Below are 20,095 nucleotides of genomic sequence, written 5' to 3'. Positions count from 1 at the left end.
TAGCCTCAGGACCATGTAGGAGATTATGGCAAAGCCACTGATGACCAAAGCCCAACCTGCCCATGGGTGAGTGGGGGTGCCCTGAGCCTGACAGATGGCCTTTGGGAGAGGAGCAGTGGCCACTATGTCCCTGACTAGGATGGGTTTCTGGATGGTTCTGCTCACATTAGCTAGGGGTCCAATTCCCATGGGATGGGTAGCAGAATAAGCTTCCTGTCCAGGAGATACTCTTTGAGGCAGAAAATAAGCATCAGCTGCCAAAAGCAGTATTTGTGCACAGTAATTATTGGGGTGTCCTCCGTGCTGTGCAGGAATCCAAGCCATGTAATTACCCTGATGTTGGGCAGTTATTTTCAGCCCAAGAGGTGGGACAAATCATTCCCTCTCTAGGAAGCCCTTAGTACTCATGAGCCAAGGCTGCCTCAGCAGTGCTACTTCCAATGTAGCTAGGAGCCCAAGGCCCGGCTCTGCACCTAGTCACAGGAGCAAAGTCCTCGCGGTCCAGTGCACAATCAGGCTCCCTGCCTCTAGAGTTCAGTAAGAAAATGATTATTATATTAATAATGTTTTCTGGCCAGGCACAGTGGCTCATGCCCATAATTCCAGCACTTTGGGAGGCCAAGGCATGTGGATCATTTGAGGTCAAGAGTTCAAGACCAGCCTGGCCAACATGGTGAAACCCTGTCTCTACTAAAAATACAAAAATTAGCCAGGCATGGTGGCTCATGCCTGTAATCCTAGCTACTCAAGAGGCTGAGGCAGGAGAATCACTTGAATTTAGGAGGCAGAGGTTGTAGTGAGCCGAGACTGCACCATTGCACTCCAGCCTGGGTTACGGAGCAAGACTCTGTCTCAAAAAATATATATAAATAAATAAAATAGTATTTTCTTACCAAGCCTTTCATTTGCATCTTGTTCAATTCAGAATCACTTTATTTTATGGGTTCACATCTATAATTATTCCTCTTATGCAGAAGAAGAGACAGAGGGCCAGGAAGGTGTAGCTCAGTCACACGTGGCCAAATTAAGGAGCAGGGATTTGGCACCAGGCCTCTCTGATTTCAAAGCCCAGGCAGGTGGCCAGTGGACCATTCTACTCTGCCCTAAGGCCAGGAATGGGAACCAACATTTCTGGATTTCTGCCATGTCGAGATCTGTGCTGAGAGCTGATTTGGGGACGAGGGTAACGGGAAATGGACAGCAGTGACCTCTGCTTCTGGAACTATCTATGTATCAGAGGCCCTGCAGTCCCAGGCCAAGCCTCTTCTTGAAGACAGAAGAGTTCAAGGATCTGCAAATGGGACAGAAGAAATGGTGTTACCCTGCTGAGGGATTAGCTCTTTCAGGCCATTTAAAATGTAAACCTGCCTCCCCGACTCCCTGCTTTAAATCTTCTCATGGCTCCATTTTGCTCTTTTCTTCTTCTTCTTTTATTATTATTATTTTTAAATATAGAGATGGGATCTCACTATGTTGACCAGGCTGGTCTCAAACTCCTGGCCTCAAGCAATCTTCCCATCTCAGCCTCCCAAAGTGCTGGGATTTAAGTCACAAGCCACCATGCCCAGCCTTCTTCTTCTTCTTCTTTTTTTTTTTTTTTGAGACGGAGTCTCGCTCTGTTGCCCAGGCTGGAGTGCAGTGGTGTGATCTCAGCTCTCCTGCCTCAGCCTCCCGAGTAGCTGGGACTACAGGCACATGCCACCATGCTCAGCTAATTTTTTGTATTTTTAGTAGAGACGGGGTTTCACCATGTTAGCCAGGATGGTCTCAATCTCCTGACCTCGTGATCTGCCTGCCTCGGCCTCCCAAAGTGCTGGGATTACAGGCGTGAGCCACTGCGTCTGGCCACCACTTTCTTTCTTTTTTTTTTTTTTTTGAGACGGAGTCTTGCTCTGTTGCCCAGGCTGGACTGCAGTGGCCGGATCTCAGCTCACTGCAAGCTCCGCCTCCCGGGTTTACGCCATTCTCCTGCCTCAGCCTCCCGAGCAGCTGGGACTATAGGCGCCCGCCACCTCACCCGGCTAGATTTTTGTATTTTTTAGTAGAGACGGGGTTTCACCGTGTTAGCCAGGATGGTCTCGATCTCCTGACCTCGTGATCCGCCCGTCTCGGCCTCCCAAAGTGCTGGGATTACAGGCTTGAGCCACCGCGCCCGGCCCACTTTCTTTTTTTAAGAGACAGGGTCTCACTATGTTGCCCAGGCTGGCCTCAAACTCTTGCTTTCAAGCAATCCTCCCACCTCGGCCTTCTGAGTAGTTGAGACTCCAAGCACACACACAACCACGTCCAGCCTCCACAGTGCTCTTGGGATGAAGTTCAAAATCCTTCCATGACCTTCATTGGGACTGACAAACTATGGCCTGTGGGCCAAATCTGGCAGGCAGCCTGTTTCCGTAAATAAAGTTTTATTGGAACACATCCATGCTCATTCATTTACATATCACCTATGACTGCTTTCACCCTACAACAGCAGATTTGAGTAGGTACAACAGAGACTGTATGGCTCACATGACCTACGATATTTACTATCTGGCCCTTTGCAGAAACGGTTTGCAGACCCCTGGTCTTCAAAGTCCTGTATGGTGTGGTCCCGCCTACAGAGCTACTGCCTTGCATAATTCCAAGGCAATATGCAAATATGCTTGCATAACAGTACCTTGCACTGTTCTCATCATAGTCTGTGTGAATAGAGTGCCCTGGAATTATGCAGTGTGCAGCCTGCTCAGCTATGCCCAGGGGTCCTGTCTCTCTACCTCTCCAGGCTCATCTCTTGCTTTCTGGAGTACCTGGAACAATGGAGGAAGCTGGCTTGGGTCTAAGGTGTTGCCTGGAGCTCAGGGAGCACAAAGACGAGAAAGGCACACTTCTTTCCTTTGGCCAGGAGTGTCCACACCTTCTCTCAGTTGCCCACACTCAGGGTAGCTCCCTGCCCACAAATCCCTAAGTCCCAGGCTCAGCCATCAGTTCGTCGGAGTGACCCATTTATTCTCATGCATTTGCTTAGCTGCAGCTCCAGGCAAGTTATTCCCCCTCTCTGCCTCCATGTCCTCATCTGCAAAATGGGGATCACAACAGTGCTCCCCCATGGCATTGCTGTGGGGTTAAGGAAGACAAGGCCCTGGTTACTGTTAGCATTTATTTTAAAAGTAAAAACAAAAACCAACCAGTGAGCTCTTGCTTGTGTCCCAGCCTGTGCTGGGTGCTGGGAATACAACCATCAACATCTTGCATGTCTCAAGAGCTTTAGCACTGGTGGTAGAATGACAGAGGCAGTCTCCCTCCAGGGAGCTCTGAGCATATGCTGGTTCACGGACCACCGTAAGGCCACAGTCGGTGCCCCGACACCCCCGATGCAGGCAGGACCCTACTGAGATGGCAAAGAGGTGGCTCCCGCCCTCCTCACTCACGTATCCCTACTCCTGGCGCCGACCCCGCCGCTCCGCCCACACCTCCCTGGCAATCTGGCTGGAATCTGGGCCAAACGGGCCATCTGGTCCTCTCCATCTCCAGCTGTAGCAAGTGAGGCTGAGCCGGCCCGTCTCAGCAGGAAGCTGGTGGCGGCTGCCTTTGCAGGGAGACATTACCGCTGACAAGCTTGTGTTTTCTTTGGCATCTGACCCACGCCGTCTCACAGAGCATCTTCCTGACCTCGAGATGGTCAGTGACATGCGACCACAGGTGTGGCTCCTGCTCCTCCTCTGGGGAAACGGGGACAGCCAGACAGAGGTGTCTGCCCAGTGAAGGTGGACCTTGGGCAATCTGCATCTCCCTGGGGGGTGCCCTGGGGCTGAGCTGCTGCCACCTGGCCATGTGACTTGCAGTGTCATGTTCACTCACAAGGCCTACCCTCCTATCTCTCTTCCTTCCTTTCCTGCCCAGTGCCCAGCAATGAGGCCTCATCCTCCCACTGCCTCCAAGGCACTGCATGATCTAGTCCCTGCCTGCTCCACACCCACCTCACCTGGAAGTCACTCCCTGAATCCCTCATTGGTTTAGCCACCCTGGCCTCTCATTTCCTAAAACAAAACAAAACAAAAACCGAGCTCCGATTCTCCAGGCCTTTACACACAGTTTCCTATGCCTGGAACCCTCTTTCTTCCCATTGTTGGGCCGGAAAACTCTTCTTCATCCTTCAGATTTTAGCCAAAATGTCACCTCCTCTGGGAGGCCTTCCTTGATTGCCTCTATCTCCATTGAGCTTCCCCATCTATTCTCTCCACACTACCCTGCATTTCTGCTTTTGTCCTTCACAGCAGCACTTACTTTGTTGCCCATGGAGCTACCTGTTCCTGAGGCCATGAAACTATTTCTCAGCGTAGTCCCACAGACACGGGGCACTGCAGGAGCATGACTCAGGAATGAAAAGCAATGATTGTGACTTTTGTACAAAATTGAGTGAGGCCAGAAGTGGTGGCTCACACCTGTAATCCCAATGCTTTGGGAGGCCGAGGTGGTAGGATCACTTAAGGCCAGGAGTTCGAGGCCACAGTGAGCTGTGATTGTACCACTGCACTCCAGCCTGGATGACAGAGCAGGATACTGTCTCTTAACAACAACAACAACAACAACAACAAAACAAACTTTAAAAAACGAGTCAGCAGACACCCTTCCTTAAGCCTCCCTCATCAACACCGCCAGACCTGGAGGCTGACCACAGGAGTCCTTCAGTCCCACCCAACACTGTCCCCTCTGCAGGCTGGATGCAGGGGACTCAGCATGTCCCTTTGTCCAGGACCCCACTCCTCATTCTCTCTGCCCTGTGCCCTTGCTCTTTCTACAGCCCAGCACTAACTGTGTGCCAGGCATTGTGTTAAGCCCTTCATATCCATCAAGTCAATTAGTCCTCATAATCCAGCTACGAGGATAAGTAACCTGCTGTTATTAAATAACTCCCTGGGATTATTGCTCCAATTTACAGATGGGAAAACTGAGGCTCAGGTTTGAATACATGAAATGATTTGCCCAAAGACACCTGGCTGGGAATGGTAGAGCTGGGATTTTCACCCAGGCCCAGCCAGCTCTGAACCCTTAACCACTTTGCTAAAATGGTAGCAAACAAGGACTCAGGGAAGGAAACATATAGAGCAGAGAGACATACAGGGTGGACACAGATGTTATCATGAAGAAAGCCAACAGGGATGGCAAAAAGCCAAGAGAAAGGTCAAGACCATTGCCAATAAAGGTCAGTGTTCCAGAACATCATGTGATAAAGAAGACAGTTGCCAACAGGCATTGCTGCAGCCTTTGTGTTTACTATATTTGCCAATGAAGTCACTGAGGCACAGAAGTGAACACTGAGCCTGAGGTCCAGCACCACCTCTGTCGGTCTTCCTGCTGCACTCTACTGTGGGTAGACAGCAGCCTGCCCCTGCTTCCAAGCACCACGGTGGCCTGCCTCATGTTGCCACATCCCGCCCACTGGGTTGCACTTCCTGCATGAAAAGCCCAGTCTGCAAAGACTTATTTCGCCCTCTTCAAGGTGCTGTCAGGACTGCTGTGAGCCCAGCCCTCTGCTCTGATAATGCCAAAGGGTCAGCATTCTCAGAGCAGCCCCTCTGCTCTCCTCCCAAGTCAAAGCTGTCCTGTGTCCCCAAGGCAGTGCACTTCCAAAATCACCCCACCGAGTAATTGCAACCTTTCCACCCACCATTGCTCCTCCCTGGACCAGAAATAGCCAGAAATAGCTGCTCCCAGGGAAGCCCGGCAGCCTGGAGCTGAGGGTGGAGACTCAGTCAAGTCGCATGGTGGCTTCTGCAGTGGCTGGTGCAGCCCGCCCCTCTGCCAGGCAGCTCCCCCGAGATCCTGGGTGGTGACTCACCCTGGTGGACCAGAAAGACACGGGCTTCCCTCAAAGTCACATTCCCAGGACCAAGCCTCAGGCCCCAGGCGCCAACTCCCTGCTCTTCACCAGATAGATAGTATCACTCTTGGCCCATTCAAGAAGAGGAGGGGTTGGACAACCGTGTGAAGACGCACGGAAGTCAGAGCCCTCGGGCCTTGCTGGTGGGAATGTAAGATGGCACAGTGTTGTGGAAAACAGACTGACAGGTCCTTAAAAAGTTAAACATAGCATTACCACCTGACCCAGCAATTCTACTCCTAGGTATATATTTAAGAGGAATGAACATATATGTCCATACAAAACTTTGCATATGAATGTTTTTATAGCATTAGTTGCCATATCTCTAAAGTAAGACCCAAATTTCCATCAACTGATGAATGGATAAACAAGATTCCATACAATGGAACAGTATTTTGCCATACAAAGAAATAAAGTATGGCTAAATAAAACATGGACGAACCTTGAAAATATCATGCTAAGTAAAGGAAGCCAGACACAGAGGCCACATGTTGTGTGACTTCATTTACATGAAATGTCCGGAATAGGCAAATCCATAGAAAGAGAAAGCAGATTAGTGGTTGCCAGGGGTCAGGGGACTGGAAGGAGAATGGGGAGTGACTGCTAATGAGTACAGGATTTCCTCTGAGGATGCTGAAATTGTTCTGAAATTAAACACTGGTGATAGTTGTACAATCTTGTGAAAGATCTTGTAGCAAAGACCACAGAATAGAGTAACTTTGGGGCTGGGCACAGTGGCTCACACCTGTAATCCCAGCACTTTGGGAGGCCAAGGCATGTGGATCACCTGAGGTCAGGAGTTTGAGACCAGCCTGACCAACACAGAGAAACCCTGTCTCTACTAAAAATACAAAATTAGCCAGGCATGGTGGTGCATGCCTGTAATCCCAGCTACTCAGGAGGCTGAGGCAGGAGAATCGCTTGAACCCAGGAGACAGAGGTTGCAGTGAGCCAAGACAGCGCCATTGCACTCCAGCCTGGGCAACAAGAGTGAAATTCCATCTCAAAAAAAAAAGGGTAGGCCAGGCGCGGTGGCTCAAGCCTGTAATCCCAGCACTTTGGGAGGCCGAGACGGGCGGATCATGAGGTCAGGAGATCGAGACCATCCTGGCTAACACAGTGAAACCCCGTCTCTACTAAAAAATACAAAAAAAAGTAGCCGGGTGAGGTGGCGGGCACCTATAGTCCCAGCTACTCGGGAGGCTGAGGCAGGAGAATGGCGTGAACCCGGGAGGTGGAGCTTGCAGTGAGCTGAGATCTGGCCACTGCACTCCAGCCTGGGCGACAGAGCGAGACTCCGTCTCAAAAAAAAAAAAAAAAGGGTAAATTTTGGCCAGGTGCAGTGGCTCACGTCTGGAATCCCAGCACTTTGGGAGGCCAAGGCGGGCAGATCACGAGGTCAAGAGGTTGAGACCATCCTGGCCAACATGGTGAAACCCCACCTCTACTAAAAAATACAAAAATTAACCTGCCGTGGTGGTGGGCACATGTAATCCCAGCTACTCAGGAGGCTGAGGCAGGAGAATCACTTGAACCCGGGAGGTGGAGGTTGCAGTGAACTGAGATCGCACCATTGCACTCCAGCCTGGGCAACAAGAGTGAAACTCTGCCAAAAAAACAAACAAACAAACAACAAACAAACAAAAACAGGGTAAAATTTATAGTATGTGAATTATATCTCAACTTTAGAAAAAGAAGAGGAAGGGGTTCCAAACTAGGTCTGCTGGGATCTCACTCCCCTGCCAGCCTGGGAGGTCTGTGAGGTCAAGACAGCATCTGTCCCACTCATCACTGTACCCACAGTGCTGAGGACAGTGTCTGGTACACAGTAGGTGCTCAATCATTGCGTAGGGGAAGGAAGGGGGAAGGCCACTGGCCACTTGGGCCCGTCTGGGCCGTATGTGATCTGCCTGTCTTTCCCGGCATCATCCCTCCTAACCACCACACACCCTACCAGGCACACTCCATACCACCCTCTCTTGTGCATCTTCTCATGTGCTGTTCCTTCTTCCTGTCTTTTTTTTTTTTTTTTTTTTTGAGACAAGGTCCCTCTGTCACCCAGGCTGCACTGCAGTGGCGTGATCAAGCTCCCTGCAGCCTCGACCTCCAGGGCTCAAGCAATCCTCCCACCTCAGCCTCCTAAGTAGCTGGGAGTATAGGTGCGCACCACCATGCCCAGCTAATGTTTTTATTTTTATTTTTTGGATTTTTGTAGAGATGACATTTTGCCATGTTGTCCAGGCTGGTCTTGAACTCCTGAGCTCAAGTGATTCTCCTGCCTCAGCCTCCCAAAGGGATGGGATTACAGTCGTGAGCCACCACGCCCAGCCCTGCCTGTCTTTCTCTGTCTTCACTTCACCTGGTTAATTCTTACTTAGATTCCAAGTCCCAGCATCAATGTCATTTCCTCTACAAAGCCTCCTGCAGGTCTCCCAGGCTGGGCCAGGCACCCTTCTCATATGATTGCTGTGCCCCCCAAACTCCAAAAATATTTAACACTATTTTATAGTCATATATGAATTTGTCTGTGTCTTTACAACACTAAAGTTCTGGAGGGGTAGGACGAGTAGGACCATCTTTTGGCTACCATGTTTCTCTATGTGATGCAGTTCAGGCCCCCAGTCAATTTCAGATGACCGCAGAAGTGAATGGAGCTTACCTGGCCTCTACCCAAGCCTCAGAACCGGCCAGAACATCTATTCTTGGGCTAATGTATGCTTCTTCCTTTGGACAAGAGCGTCCCCGGCTGGGCCACAGACTTTTCCTTCTCAGAGAGAATCTTCACCCTTTGACTTGAACAAAGAGGCCAGTTCCTCTCCTACCATCTCTGATACCCTTAGCATCACCAGGACAAGATGGCCGGACCCCAGACACGTAGCTATAAACATTCTCCCTTCTAGAACCTCCGTGCCCAGGACATATGTCTCTGCTAGACAAAAGGGGTTGACAGAGATTCACATCAGCTACCCAGATGCCTCTGCCCATGTAACTTACATCTGGCATTGGGTGTATGCAGGAAAAGTGACAGCACACCCTTTAGGATATAAGCTCTATGTGGGCAACTCGTGTCTGAATTCTTATCTGGGGCATGCAGCTCCTAGAGAAAGCACTCAACAAATATTTGTTGACTGAATGAACAAATTAAAAAGACGTTTTTAATTCTAAGAATAAAAAACTAAAGATACCCGGGAAACTGATGTACAAAGTAGGCCTGCAGTTAATCCTTTTCAAAATGTATAGTCTTTCTGAGACATGGAGGTTGGGGTGAGGTGGGGCATCACTTCCTAATGTGTAAGGGGACATTTGTGTATTAGATTTCCTCAAAGGGAGGGAGAACTGCATTTAACTCAGCTACCGTGAAGATGATATGGACCTGTAAGGTTTCTCCACCAAAGCTGCAAAGACTGTGTGCCTTGGACCCTTCCCTCTCTCTTTTTCTCCCTTCCTTCCCCTTCTCTTACCCCTTACAGTGCTTAATCTCAGAGAATGACGGCAGGCAAGGGTCCCCCTTTTCCAGAAACATGATGTTGGAACTTACGCATTCTATTCATAAAACATCAGACCCCCGCTGCATTAGGCCCCTGTTCTTTACTGATTCTACCTCCAGAATTCTCCCAGCACCTCTCCTTACAGCTTCACTGCAGACCTAGGGACCTGATCTCCCTTCCGCTCTGCAGAAGCACGCACTGGCTGCCCGGGAGCTCTCCAAGGTATCTGCTCTTATCCCAATTCCCCTCTCCTGAAATGCCCTGCATGCCTCTTTCTGACTTGCTCTTGCTCTCCAAGACCCATCCCTCTCACCTCACTTCTCCTTCCAGCTATCTCTCCTGATTTTTTTTAATAGTCCAATTACTTTATCTCTCCAGGCAAGTAATAGATAAAAATATTTCCAGCCCTGCAGGTAGGAGATACATGCGTATAAACACTGTAATAGCTTCACAGCCATCATAATAGCATCTAACATTCATTGACTATTTTCCGAGTATGAGGCACTGTCCCAGGATGTTACATGTATTATCCCAGATCCCTGGGATCCCTCAATCCCCACAACAACATCATGACTTAGGTGCTATTGTTAGACCATTTGACAGAGAACTTATATGATTTGCCCAAGCTTGTTTAGCTAGTAAGTGCCGAGACTCAATTCTAGTCTGGGTGATTCCATACATAACCGGTATTTCAGGCATGACTAATTACAAGGGACCCTCATTCAAATATAGCCAAGAATAAAATCCATTCCTATCAATCTTTAGCGAGAGGCAACAAGCTGCGTATGAAGGGGGAAGTTCCTTCAGCTCACACCTGTCCCTTTTGAAGCTTCCCTCTGATTTCCCTGGTCCTGTTCTGCTGTCCCAAAACTACCTCTCCAGTCTCTGCCTGCCTTTCAATTTTGGTCTTTCCTAAAGATGCTACTCTGCCTCAGCCCTGTATTACATAGGACATGAACAAATCCTCCTTTGGGCTTCCAAGTATCTGCCTGGGAAAATAAAACAAGATTTCTGAAAATTTTAAAGGTAACCACACAAGAAATTGAAGTCATTACTTGTATTTTCCATATTATTGATGGAAAAGATAAATGCAAATCAACATAGTATTTGTTAAAGTCACAAAATGAAAGAAATAATAAAGAAACAAATGCCACAAATCACAAAGCAAGATGACCGATATCCAAATATGTACCAGATGAATAAATTGAATCATTTATCCTTCCCATAAAGCAGCAATGATTTGGTTGCCAAAAAAAAAAAAAAAAAAAAAATCAACTGTGTGCTGCTTACAAGAGATATATTCCAAACAAAATAACAGGGAGACTAAAAATAAAGGAATGTTCAAATATAAAACAGGCAAACACAAACACAAAGAAAGTGGAGGTGGCAGCGTTACTATTATGAAGAATGGAATTCTGAGCAAATAAGGAGGTAATCAACTTTAGGCTGATCAAAAATAAGGTACTTCAAAATGAAATTATAAACAGAAAGCAGATCAGTGACTGCCTGGGGCTAGTGGTGCAGGAGGGGAGAATGAAGTCATTATCAGTGAGGAAACCTTATGAATTGCATAATCAGTAAAGTCAAATTCAGTTAAAGCAAAAATGGTTAGTATAGGCTGGGTGCCGTGGCTCACGCCTGTAATCCCAGCACTTTGGGAGCCTGAGGCACATGGATGACCTGAGGTCAGGAGTTCGAGACCAGCCTGGCCAACATGGTGAAACCCAATCTCTACTAAAAATACAAAAAAATTAGCTGGGTATGGTGGTGGGTGCCTGGAATCCCAGCTATTCAGGAGGCGGAGGCAGGAGAATTGCTTGAACCTGGGAGGTGGAGGTTGCAGTGGGCTGAGGTCGCACCATTGCACTCCAGCATGGGCAACAAGAGCGAGACTCCAACTCAAAACAAACAAAAAAAAGGTTAGTATATAAGTTATAAGTCAGAAGCACAGTTTTCCTAGGAATCTTCAGCACACATACTCCCTAAAGAAAAAATCAGAGGGCAAAGATTTACAAACAAGGATGTTCACAGCAGCATTGTTTATATGCATATCGTTTATAAGTGAGAAATCCTGGAAGCAACCCAAATGCCTAAACAATTGGAGGTTGATTTGGTAAATGATGGAACATCCATATAATGGAATATGCTGCAGCTGGTAGCTTTGAGGAATTTCTAATGACATGGGAAAATGCTTGATATGTAATATAGAATGGAAAAAGAAGGAGTCAAAACTTTACATTCAATGCAATCTCAACTGGAAAGGAAAAAAATGCATTCCACACATCCACACACTTTTCATTGGAAAAAAATATATACAGTAGCTGTGCTTTATCAGGGATTTTTATTTTCTGTTTGCCAGCATTTCCCAAGCATTTTAAAATCCATATGTACTACCTTTATAATCAGATCTTCTCAGTTTCACCAAAAAACAAAAACCTTCCACAGAATGATAGCCAAGTGGTAAGAACTCTATTTCCGTTCAAAGTAGCTAGCGCAGAAACAAAGTCTCAACCTGGCTGACCCCATGAAGGAAGTGCTAAAGCTGGGATTCCTATACTGAGTAGGAATTAAATAGCAACAATAATACAAACCATTATGTTTGGAGAGTGCAGGGGTTGGCACACTGTGGTCTACAAACCAAATCTGACTTAATTTTATACTGCTTGCAAGCTAAGAATGGCTTCTATTTTTTTTAATGGTTGAAAAAAATCAAAGAAGAGTAATATTTGGCAATACATGAACATTATATGAAAGTGGCATATCAGTGTCCAAAAACTAATTGGAACACACGCTCCCTTGTTATGCATTGCCTATGGCTGTTTTGAGGCTCCAGCAGCACAGCTGAGGAGTTAGACAGAGACCATATGGCCACACAGCCGAAAATATTTCCTATCTAGCCCTTTGCAGAAAAACTTTGCTGATCCTTAGGGTAATGCTTTTCAGCTAACAAAATATGTTCAATGGCTGGGTGCGGTGGCTCACGTCTGTAATCCCAGCACTTTGGGAGGCCAAGGTGAGCAGATCACCTGAGATCAGGAGTTCGAGACCAGCCTGGCCAACATGGTGAAACATGTCTCTACTAAAAATACAAAAAATTAGCCAGGTGTGGTGGTGGGCACCTGTAATCCCAGCTATGCAGGAGGCTGAAGTAGGATAACCGCCCAAACCTGGGAGGTGAAGGTTGCAGTGAGTTGAGATCGCACCTTTGCACTCCAGCCTGGGCAACAAGAGCGAAACTCCATCTCAAAAAAAAAAAAACAAGTTCAAAACCACAGTCTCATTTCACCCTCACAATAAAAGTCTCCTGGTCCCTGGTAGGAGAGGAAGAAACAAATATAAGTCCAAGGTGAACCCTGGGATCGTGGCCAGGAAGGGAACAGACAGATCGGGCCCAGTTCCTTCACCTGTCAAGAAGTGAAGGGTGCACGAACCTCCCCAGAGAGCCTGCCATTGCTTCTGGCTGTCCCCACTGTCTCTACCCCCGGCCCCAACCCAGCCACCCCTCCCCTCTGAAAGCAGCCGCATTTCCTGTCAAGAGCGTGACCTTCTGAAACCTGCATGGTGGAGGCTGCAGCTGCAAAGAGGATGGTATTTTTATCCAGACCCTGCTTCCTGTTTGCTTGGCTAGGGGGTTTTGTTTGCGGGTGTTTGGTTTTGTCATTTCTGATACAGACTCGGTTCCCATGTCATAACAGAACAGAGAAGTCTGGCTCCTGCAAGGTATGCTGACTGCCTGGCAGCCCCACCTGCCCGGGGGGCCCTGTCCTGCTACCCTCCCTTAATGCTGCACGATCTCCTGTGACTTCCGGATACCCATCTTCTGCCCGTGCAGTAGCAGAAACCAGGGCAGCTGGGTGGGCAGAGAGGAAACAGGAGCATTTCTGCTGCAGGAAATGGAAAAATCCACTCTCTTATCAGACAGGAACAGCTAGAGAGGAGCTGGCTGGGCCCAGAGGGGAGCGAGCTGCAAGTTATCCAGGGCTTCTGGAACCCTCTGTTCCTGGCTCAGAGAGGACCAGGACAGGATGGAGGTAGAGTGATGTATGGGACTTGAGAGCCATTTGCTGAGAATGCTCTGAGCTCTAGGACCTGGGGGATGGATCGTTTGCTGATGCTCCCAGCAATAGACAAAAATGCCATGGTCTTCAACACTCATATCCTCACAGCTCAGCCAGATGTGGGAACAGAGAGCAGATGCATAGCAGCATCTAACAAGCCGGTGATAAGAAGTGCTCACGTTTACTGACCACTTGCTCTGTGCCCAGCCCTGAGTCTTGCACATGTAGGAAATGATCTCATTTAATCCTTACAACAGCCCAAGGCAAATGTGAGGCAGGCTCTACCATAAGCTCCTATTTTACAATTGGGGATACTGAGGCACAGTGAGTTTAATTAACTTGCCTCAATCTACTCAGCTGGTAAGAGGCTCCAACACACCCACACTTGACCCATGCTTGCTCCACCATGAGAATGTATGAGAGAGCCAAACTTGACCCCAGGTTTTAAGAGTTGGGGATCTGCCTGCAGCCCAAAGCCTTCCTGTTTCCTCTTCTGCCAGTGTGCCTAGTGCCAGGCTCTGAGCCCAAGGGAGGAAAGGGCCAGTCTGACCTTTGCTCCAACCACTTCCACCCTGGAGAGAAGCCATCAAAGCATACTGTTGGGGGACATGCAGTCTACCTAAGCATTGCACCTGGTATGATATGAAAACACAGGTGTAGTGGTTCAGAATTCAGACCCCACCATATCCCAGTGGTTTGATCTCAGATGTGTCATCTCCTCTGAGCCTCAGTTTCCTCATCTGTAGAATGGGGACTATAATCTCACAAGGTTATCTGAGAATTAGATTATAAAGTGTTGACCACAGTGTCTGGAATGAGTAAGTTTAGCTACTAGCTGGCTCTCCCCTACCTCCTAGCCCTAGCAGGCACCCTTAGGAATGCAGGGCCCAGTCTTCAAGCTCCAAGGCAACAAATAGCAGCACCAAATAGAGTTATCTTTGGAGATCTGTGGACTGACTACGAGATAAGGCCAAAGGATAGTTTGGGCATTGTGGTCCGTCTCCAAGATGCCACCCAAGTACCCCAGCCTCCTAGGATTCACGCTCTTGTCCAGTTCCCTCCCCCAGTGAACAGGCTAACGTGTCACCAATAGGATGGAGTGTGCCTTGTGAGTCTGAGTCATAAAAGATGTTTCAGCTGGCCGGGCGCGGTGGCTCACGCCTGTAATCCCAGCACTTTGGGAGGCCGAGGCGGGCAGATCACCTGAGGTCAGGAGTTCGAGACCATCCTGGCCAACATGGTGAAACCCCGTCTCCACTAAAAACACAAAAATTAGCCGGGCGTGGTAGCGCATGCCTGTAATCCCAGCTACCTGGGAGGCTGAGGCAGGATAATCACTTGAACCCAGGAGGCGGAAGTTGCAGTGAGCTGAGATCACGCCATTGCATTCCAGCCTAGGCAACAGAGCGAGACTCCGTCTCCAAAAAAAAAAAGATGTTTCAGCTACTCTCTTGCCCCTTGGATCACCCGTTCTGGGAGAGGCCAGCTATCATAGTGTGAAGACTTAGCAGTCCTGTGAAAAGACCACCAGTGAGGGAGTGAAGCCTCCCGCCAACCGCCTGTGGGCGCCATTGTAGAATCAGATCTCCTAACCCAGTCAGGCCTTGGTCCACATATTAACTACAGCCTCCTGAGAGACCCTGAGCCCAAACCACCCAGCGACCCCGGGTTCCTGACTCACACAAACTGTGAGAAAACAGACATCTGTTGTTGCTTTCAGTCGCCACATTTTGGGGTGATTTGTTATGCAGCATACATAATGAGTGCCCCCAGAGAAGAGGCTCAACGGGAGGAAGTGGTCTCGAGCCTGGAGGCATCACCCTGAGCTGGGCACCATGAGGACCGAAGATCCCAGGCCTCCTAGACGTCTCAGAACCCAACCTCCCCCTTACCCCCAGCCAGTCAAGTTTCCGTTAACCAGGGAAATTCATCGCTGAACCCCACAGCTGACTAAGGGTTTCTATTTCCGCCCACAGTGCAGAGAACCATCCACATTTGACATTCATCACCCGGGTCTGTTTCTTGTTCTGGGAGCACAGCCCAGGCTTCCCCACCATGTGAGGATGGAACTGGGTCCTGACACACCCTCCTGAGCTAAGGGTGCCACTGACCTGGCAGGAGAGGTGGGAAGGAGGTGGAAACCCCTGTCCTCAGCAGCCACGCACAGTTTTCTGATCAGCAGGGGAGTTTTGACCTGCTCTGTTTCCGACCTGGGCCGGTTCACCCCTCCTTAGGCATCCTGGTGGTCCTCCGCTCCCGGGAGGTCACCATATTCATGCCAAACTTAGTGCGGACATCCAATCGGCATAGCACACTACAGCCCAGATCTCCCAGACCCAAGTGATCCTCCTGCTTCACCCTACCAAGTAGCTGAGACTACAGGCACGCGCCACAGTGCCTTGCACCCACAGTTTTCTAAATCACAAAACTAAGTGCACCCCTCTCTCCTGCTCAGAAACCTCTCCTGGCTCCTCTCTGCCTTCACAGTGTTCATGGTTTAGCCCAGTGGTTCTCAGTGATCCCTGGACCAGCAGCAGCAGCAGCACCTGGGAATCTGCTGGCAATGCAAATCCTGTGGCCCTACCCCAGCCCTACTGGATCAGGAACCCCGCGGGAGGGGGTGTCTAACAATCTGTGCTTTAACAAACCCTCCCAGTGATTCCAGTGCACCATCAAGTTTGAGAACAGTGTCTCCAGCTTCCTCTCTGAGCAGTCTTCTCTGCCTACTGCGCTTTAGAAATATCCAGCTCCTCTGTCCCTCCTTCCCCACTCCACAAATATTCGCCAGGCACCAACTCTGCACCAGGTGCAGGGCTACAGCAGTGAACCAGACAGACACCAGTCTGCCCTCTCAGAGCTTGCAATCTGCTCCCCTAGTCTGGAATACCCTTCCTTCCTTCCTTCCTCCAAGCAGAGTCTCTGCCCAGCTATCACACCCAGTGCAGGAAGCATTCAATAAACATTGAACAGTAAATGAGCAAATGAATAAATGACTGAAGGCACCACCCGGTGAAATCTTCCTTGACCCTGGGTTAAGTGCCCTCAGCAGGCTCTGCGCACCTCAGTCAGAGTGCCTGCCACCCTCCACGGCGTCCAGGGCTGGGGAGTACTTGAAATGTGCATAATCCAGATTGAGACATGCTGGGGGTATAAAATGCACACGGGACTTTGAAGATTTAGTGTGAAAAAGATATGTAACATACCCATTAATTTTTTTTTTTTTTTTTTTTTTTGAGACGGAGTCTCGCTCTGTAGCCCAGGCTGGAGTGCAGTGGCCGGATCTCAGCTCACTGCAAGCTCCGCCTCCCGGGTTCACGCCATTCTCCGGCCTCAGCCTCCCGAGTAGCTGGGACTACAGGCGCTGCCACCTCACCCGGCTATTTTTTGTATTTCTTAGTAGAGACGGGGTTTCACCGTGTTAGCCAGGATGGTCTCGATCTCCTGACCTCGTGATCCGCCCATCTCGGCCTCCCAAAGTGCTGGGATTACAGGCTTGAGCCACCGCGCCCGGCCAATATTTTTATACTAAATACATGTTGAAATGATGTTGAGTTAAGTAATTATTCAAATTAATTTCACCTGTCTCTTGCCTGCTTTACTGGAACTATTAGAACATTTAAAATTACATATGAGGCTCACATTATTTTTCCATTGATCAGAACTGAGCTAGATTGTAAATACTTAGTTACATTACCATGGGCACAGCTGCACCCACAGTCACATGATGATGAGCTCTGTGATGGTATTTCTGTCCATTTGTCTTCCCTCCCTCCCTCCTTCCCTCCCTCCCCCCCTCCCTTTCCTCCCTCCCTTCCCTTCCTCCCTCCCTTCCCTTTCTCCCTCCCTCCCTCCTTTCCTTCCTTCCTTCCTTCCTTCCTTCCTTCCTTCCTTCCTTCCTCTCTACTTCCCTACTCTCCTCCTTCTCAATCCTTCCCTTTCATCCCACCCCTCTCTCCTTCTTCCCACAAACATTGATTGAACATCTGTTCTTGTATCCCCCCATGAAGCTTGGCACAAAGCACGTGTCCACAATGTTTGCTGAATGAATAAACCAATGCTCAGAATGCACACTGGCCCAGAGCTGACCCTGAGGGCATTTGCCTCCTATTGAATTCCCCATACCTGCTTGTTTGAGTGCAGGTTTCCCATTTCATTTCAAAAGGAGCCAAATTCCAAAGATGTTCTTATGTAACATGGGGCTGGGGTCAGTTTTCTTCTTGCATACAGGGTTCATGTGCGCTCGGACACCGGGGCCAGGACTCCGTGTACAGGACACCTTGTTCTCAAAGCTCCAGGAGGCTGGCCAGGGCGTGGGCCTGAGCTTGCAGCTTTATAGTCAAGTTCTCCAGTGAGAGGAGGGCATGAGGCTGAGCCATGTGCTGCCCCACCCACCCCCCCGGGCCCTGGGAGAATGAGGGTACACACAGGTCAGGGAGATGCAGGCATCCAAGCCCTGTTTGAGGGTGCAGCTGCGGTAAACTGGGGCCTGGGTGTGAATCACTGCAGGACTGCGGTAAACTGGGGTCTGGGTGTGAATTGCTGCAGGAATTACATGCCTATTTTCTGGTGGTCTCTGTCACAGCTGCCGCTAACCATACCCCAACCCTCCAGATCTCCAGTTTGAGAGGCTGCAAGACACTGGAATGAGCCACAATATCCCAGCTGAGCTGCCTCTTGGAGCTGAGAACGCAGCAAGAAAATTGGCCCAGAGCCTGGCCCTTCATGTCTCCAGTCCTCCCTGCAGCTAACACAAAGTCGTGGCCCCTACAGTACAGGCCATCAGCCAGCAGGAACATCCCTGTGCCTTCCCTTCCCACTGTTTCACACCTTCCTAACTTTGCACTGAACCACCAGAGGATTTCCCTGCCCCAGTGCCCTTGCTCATCCTATTTTGTTCTGCCTAGAACACTCTCCTCTAGCCCAGCCTCCCCTATCCTTCTGCACAGCTGGCTCAGTTCCCATCCTTCAGGCCTCCTAAATGTCACCTCCTCAGAGGGACCCACCTGACTGGCCTTCCTATGCACACACTGTCCCTCTGTTCCCTCTCAAAGCACTTTGCCTGTACCTTCGTAGCATTTAGTCAGACTTTTAAATGATAGGTTATGTATTTGTGGGCTTGCAGTTTCCCCCTATAGATTATAAACTCTACAAGGACAGGGGCCTTTTCTGTTTACTTATAAATGAGTCCTGGCACACCACAGTGCTCAATAAATTTTTGCTTTGCAGGCCGGGCACAGTGGCTCATACCTGTAATCCCAACACTTTGGGAGGCTGAGGCGGGTGGATCACCTGAGGTCAGGAGTTCGAGACCAGTTTGGCCAACATGGTGAAATTCCATCACTACTAAAAATACAAAAATTAGCTGGGCATGGTGGTGCATGCCTGTAATTCCAGCTACTCAGGAGGCTGAGGCATGAGAATCACCTGAACCCAGGAGGTGGAGGTTACAGTGAGCCAAGATCATGCCATTGCATTCAGCCTGCGTGACATGTCAAGACTCTCTCAAAAATAAATAAATAAATAAATAAATAAATAAAAATAAAACGGCTAATTTTTTATGTGCATATCACCTCAAAAAAAAAAAAAAAAAAAAAAGAAAGAAAGAAAGAAAAAAGAAAAAAAAATAGCCTGTAGTGGGGAAAACACCCATCAGAACAATAGCTGTCTGGGAGAGGGTAGAGGACTGACTGGGAAGAGACACAAGGGAAGTTTTTGGACCGATGGACTGTCCTAGGGAAATATAACATAGGCCACATATGTGATTTGAAGTGTTTTGTTAGCAACATTTAAAAAATAAAAACTAGTGATATTTTAATGATATATTTTATCTAATCCAATATGTCCAAAATATTATAGTTTTATCATATAACCAGTATTTCACAATTCTGCCTCTTGACTGCAGTGCTGGTCACACAAATCTGTTCCTGTGATTAAAGATTTCACAGAGCCAAACACACACACACATACACACACACACACACAAATTAATGCATACAAAACTGGCAAAATCTGGATCAAATTGGTGAACCGTATCAATGTCAATTTACTGGTTGTGATAACATGTATTGGTTTTGCAAAATGTGACCATTTGGGAGGCCGAGGTGGGAGGATCACTTGAGGCCAGGAGTTCAAGACCAACCAGCCTGGCCAACATGGTGAAACCCCATCTCTACTAAAAACAAAAACTAGCCAGGCGTGGTGGCGTGTGCCTGTAATCCCAGCTACTCGGGAGGCTGAGGCAGAAGAATCACGTGAACCCGGAAGACAGTGGTTGCAGTAAGCTGAGATTGCACCACTGCACTCTAGCCTGGGTGACAGAGTGAGACCCTGCCTCCAAAAAAAAAAAAAAAAAAAAGTTACCATTTGGGTAAACTGGGTGTAGAGTAGAAGGAATCTCTCTGTATTTTTTAAACTGCATGTAAATCTATAATTATTTCAAAATAAAAAGGCATGAGCTTAGCTCACTGGGGTGTACCATGGGGTCCTTAGATGAAACGCAGGAGTGGTGCGGGCATGCAGTTGTTCAGAGGGACTGTGCCCAGCATGTACACTGTGCTGAGCGAACCAGAGCCAGCCTTTGCCCTGTGGAGCTCACAGTGATGCACAGTAACAAGAGAGCCCTGAAATAAATGGAAAACAGCCCAGGAGAGGAGCAGTAGGAAGAGGCAATCCATGCTAAGAGGGTGCAT

At 48.7% G+C, this 20,095-nt stretch overlaps 1 protein-coding gene and 1 long non-coding RNA gene across 3 annotated transcripts in view; both read right to left on the bottom strand.

The window, feature by feature from the left end:
* PPP1R16B (protein phosphatase 1 regulatory subunit 16B) overlaps positions 1-20,095 on the bottom strand; it is a 121,293-nt gene that overhangs the window by 37,813 nt on the left and 63,385 nt on the right. The window lies entirely within an intron of this gene.
* On the bottom strand, positions 17,292-19,032 carry LOC144332167 (uncharacterized). The gene is made up of 2 exons (XR_013399950.1): positions 18,789-19,032; positions 17,292-18,653 (listed from the first exon to the last, which is right to left on the bottom strand). It is a non-coding gene; the product is annotated as an uncharacterized LOC144332167 (long non-coding RNA).

Source organism: Macaca mulatta, chromosome 10 (genome assembly GCF_049350105.2).
Source record: "Macaca mulatta isolate MMU2019108-1 chromosome 10, T2T-MMU8v2.0, whole genome shotgun sequence".
Lineage (NCBI taxonomy): Eukaryota > Metazoa > Chordata > Mammalia > Primates > Cercopithecidae > Macaca > Macaca mulatta.
This window is presented reverse-complemented; position numbering and strand designations above follow the sequence as displayed.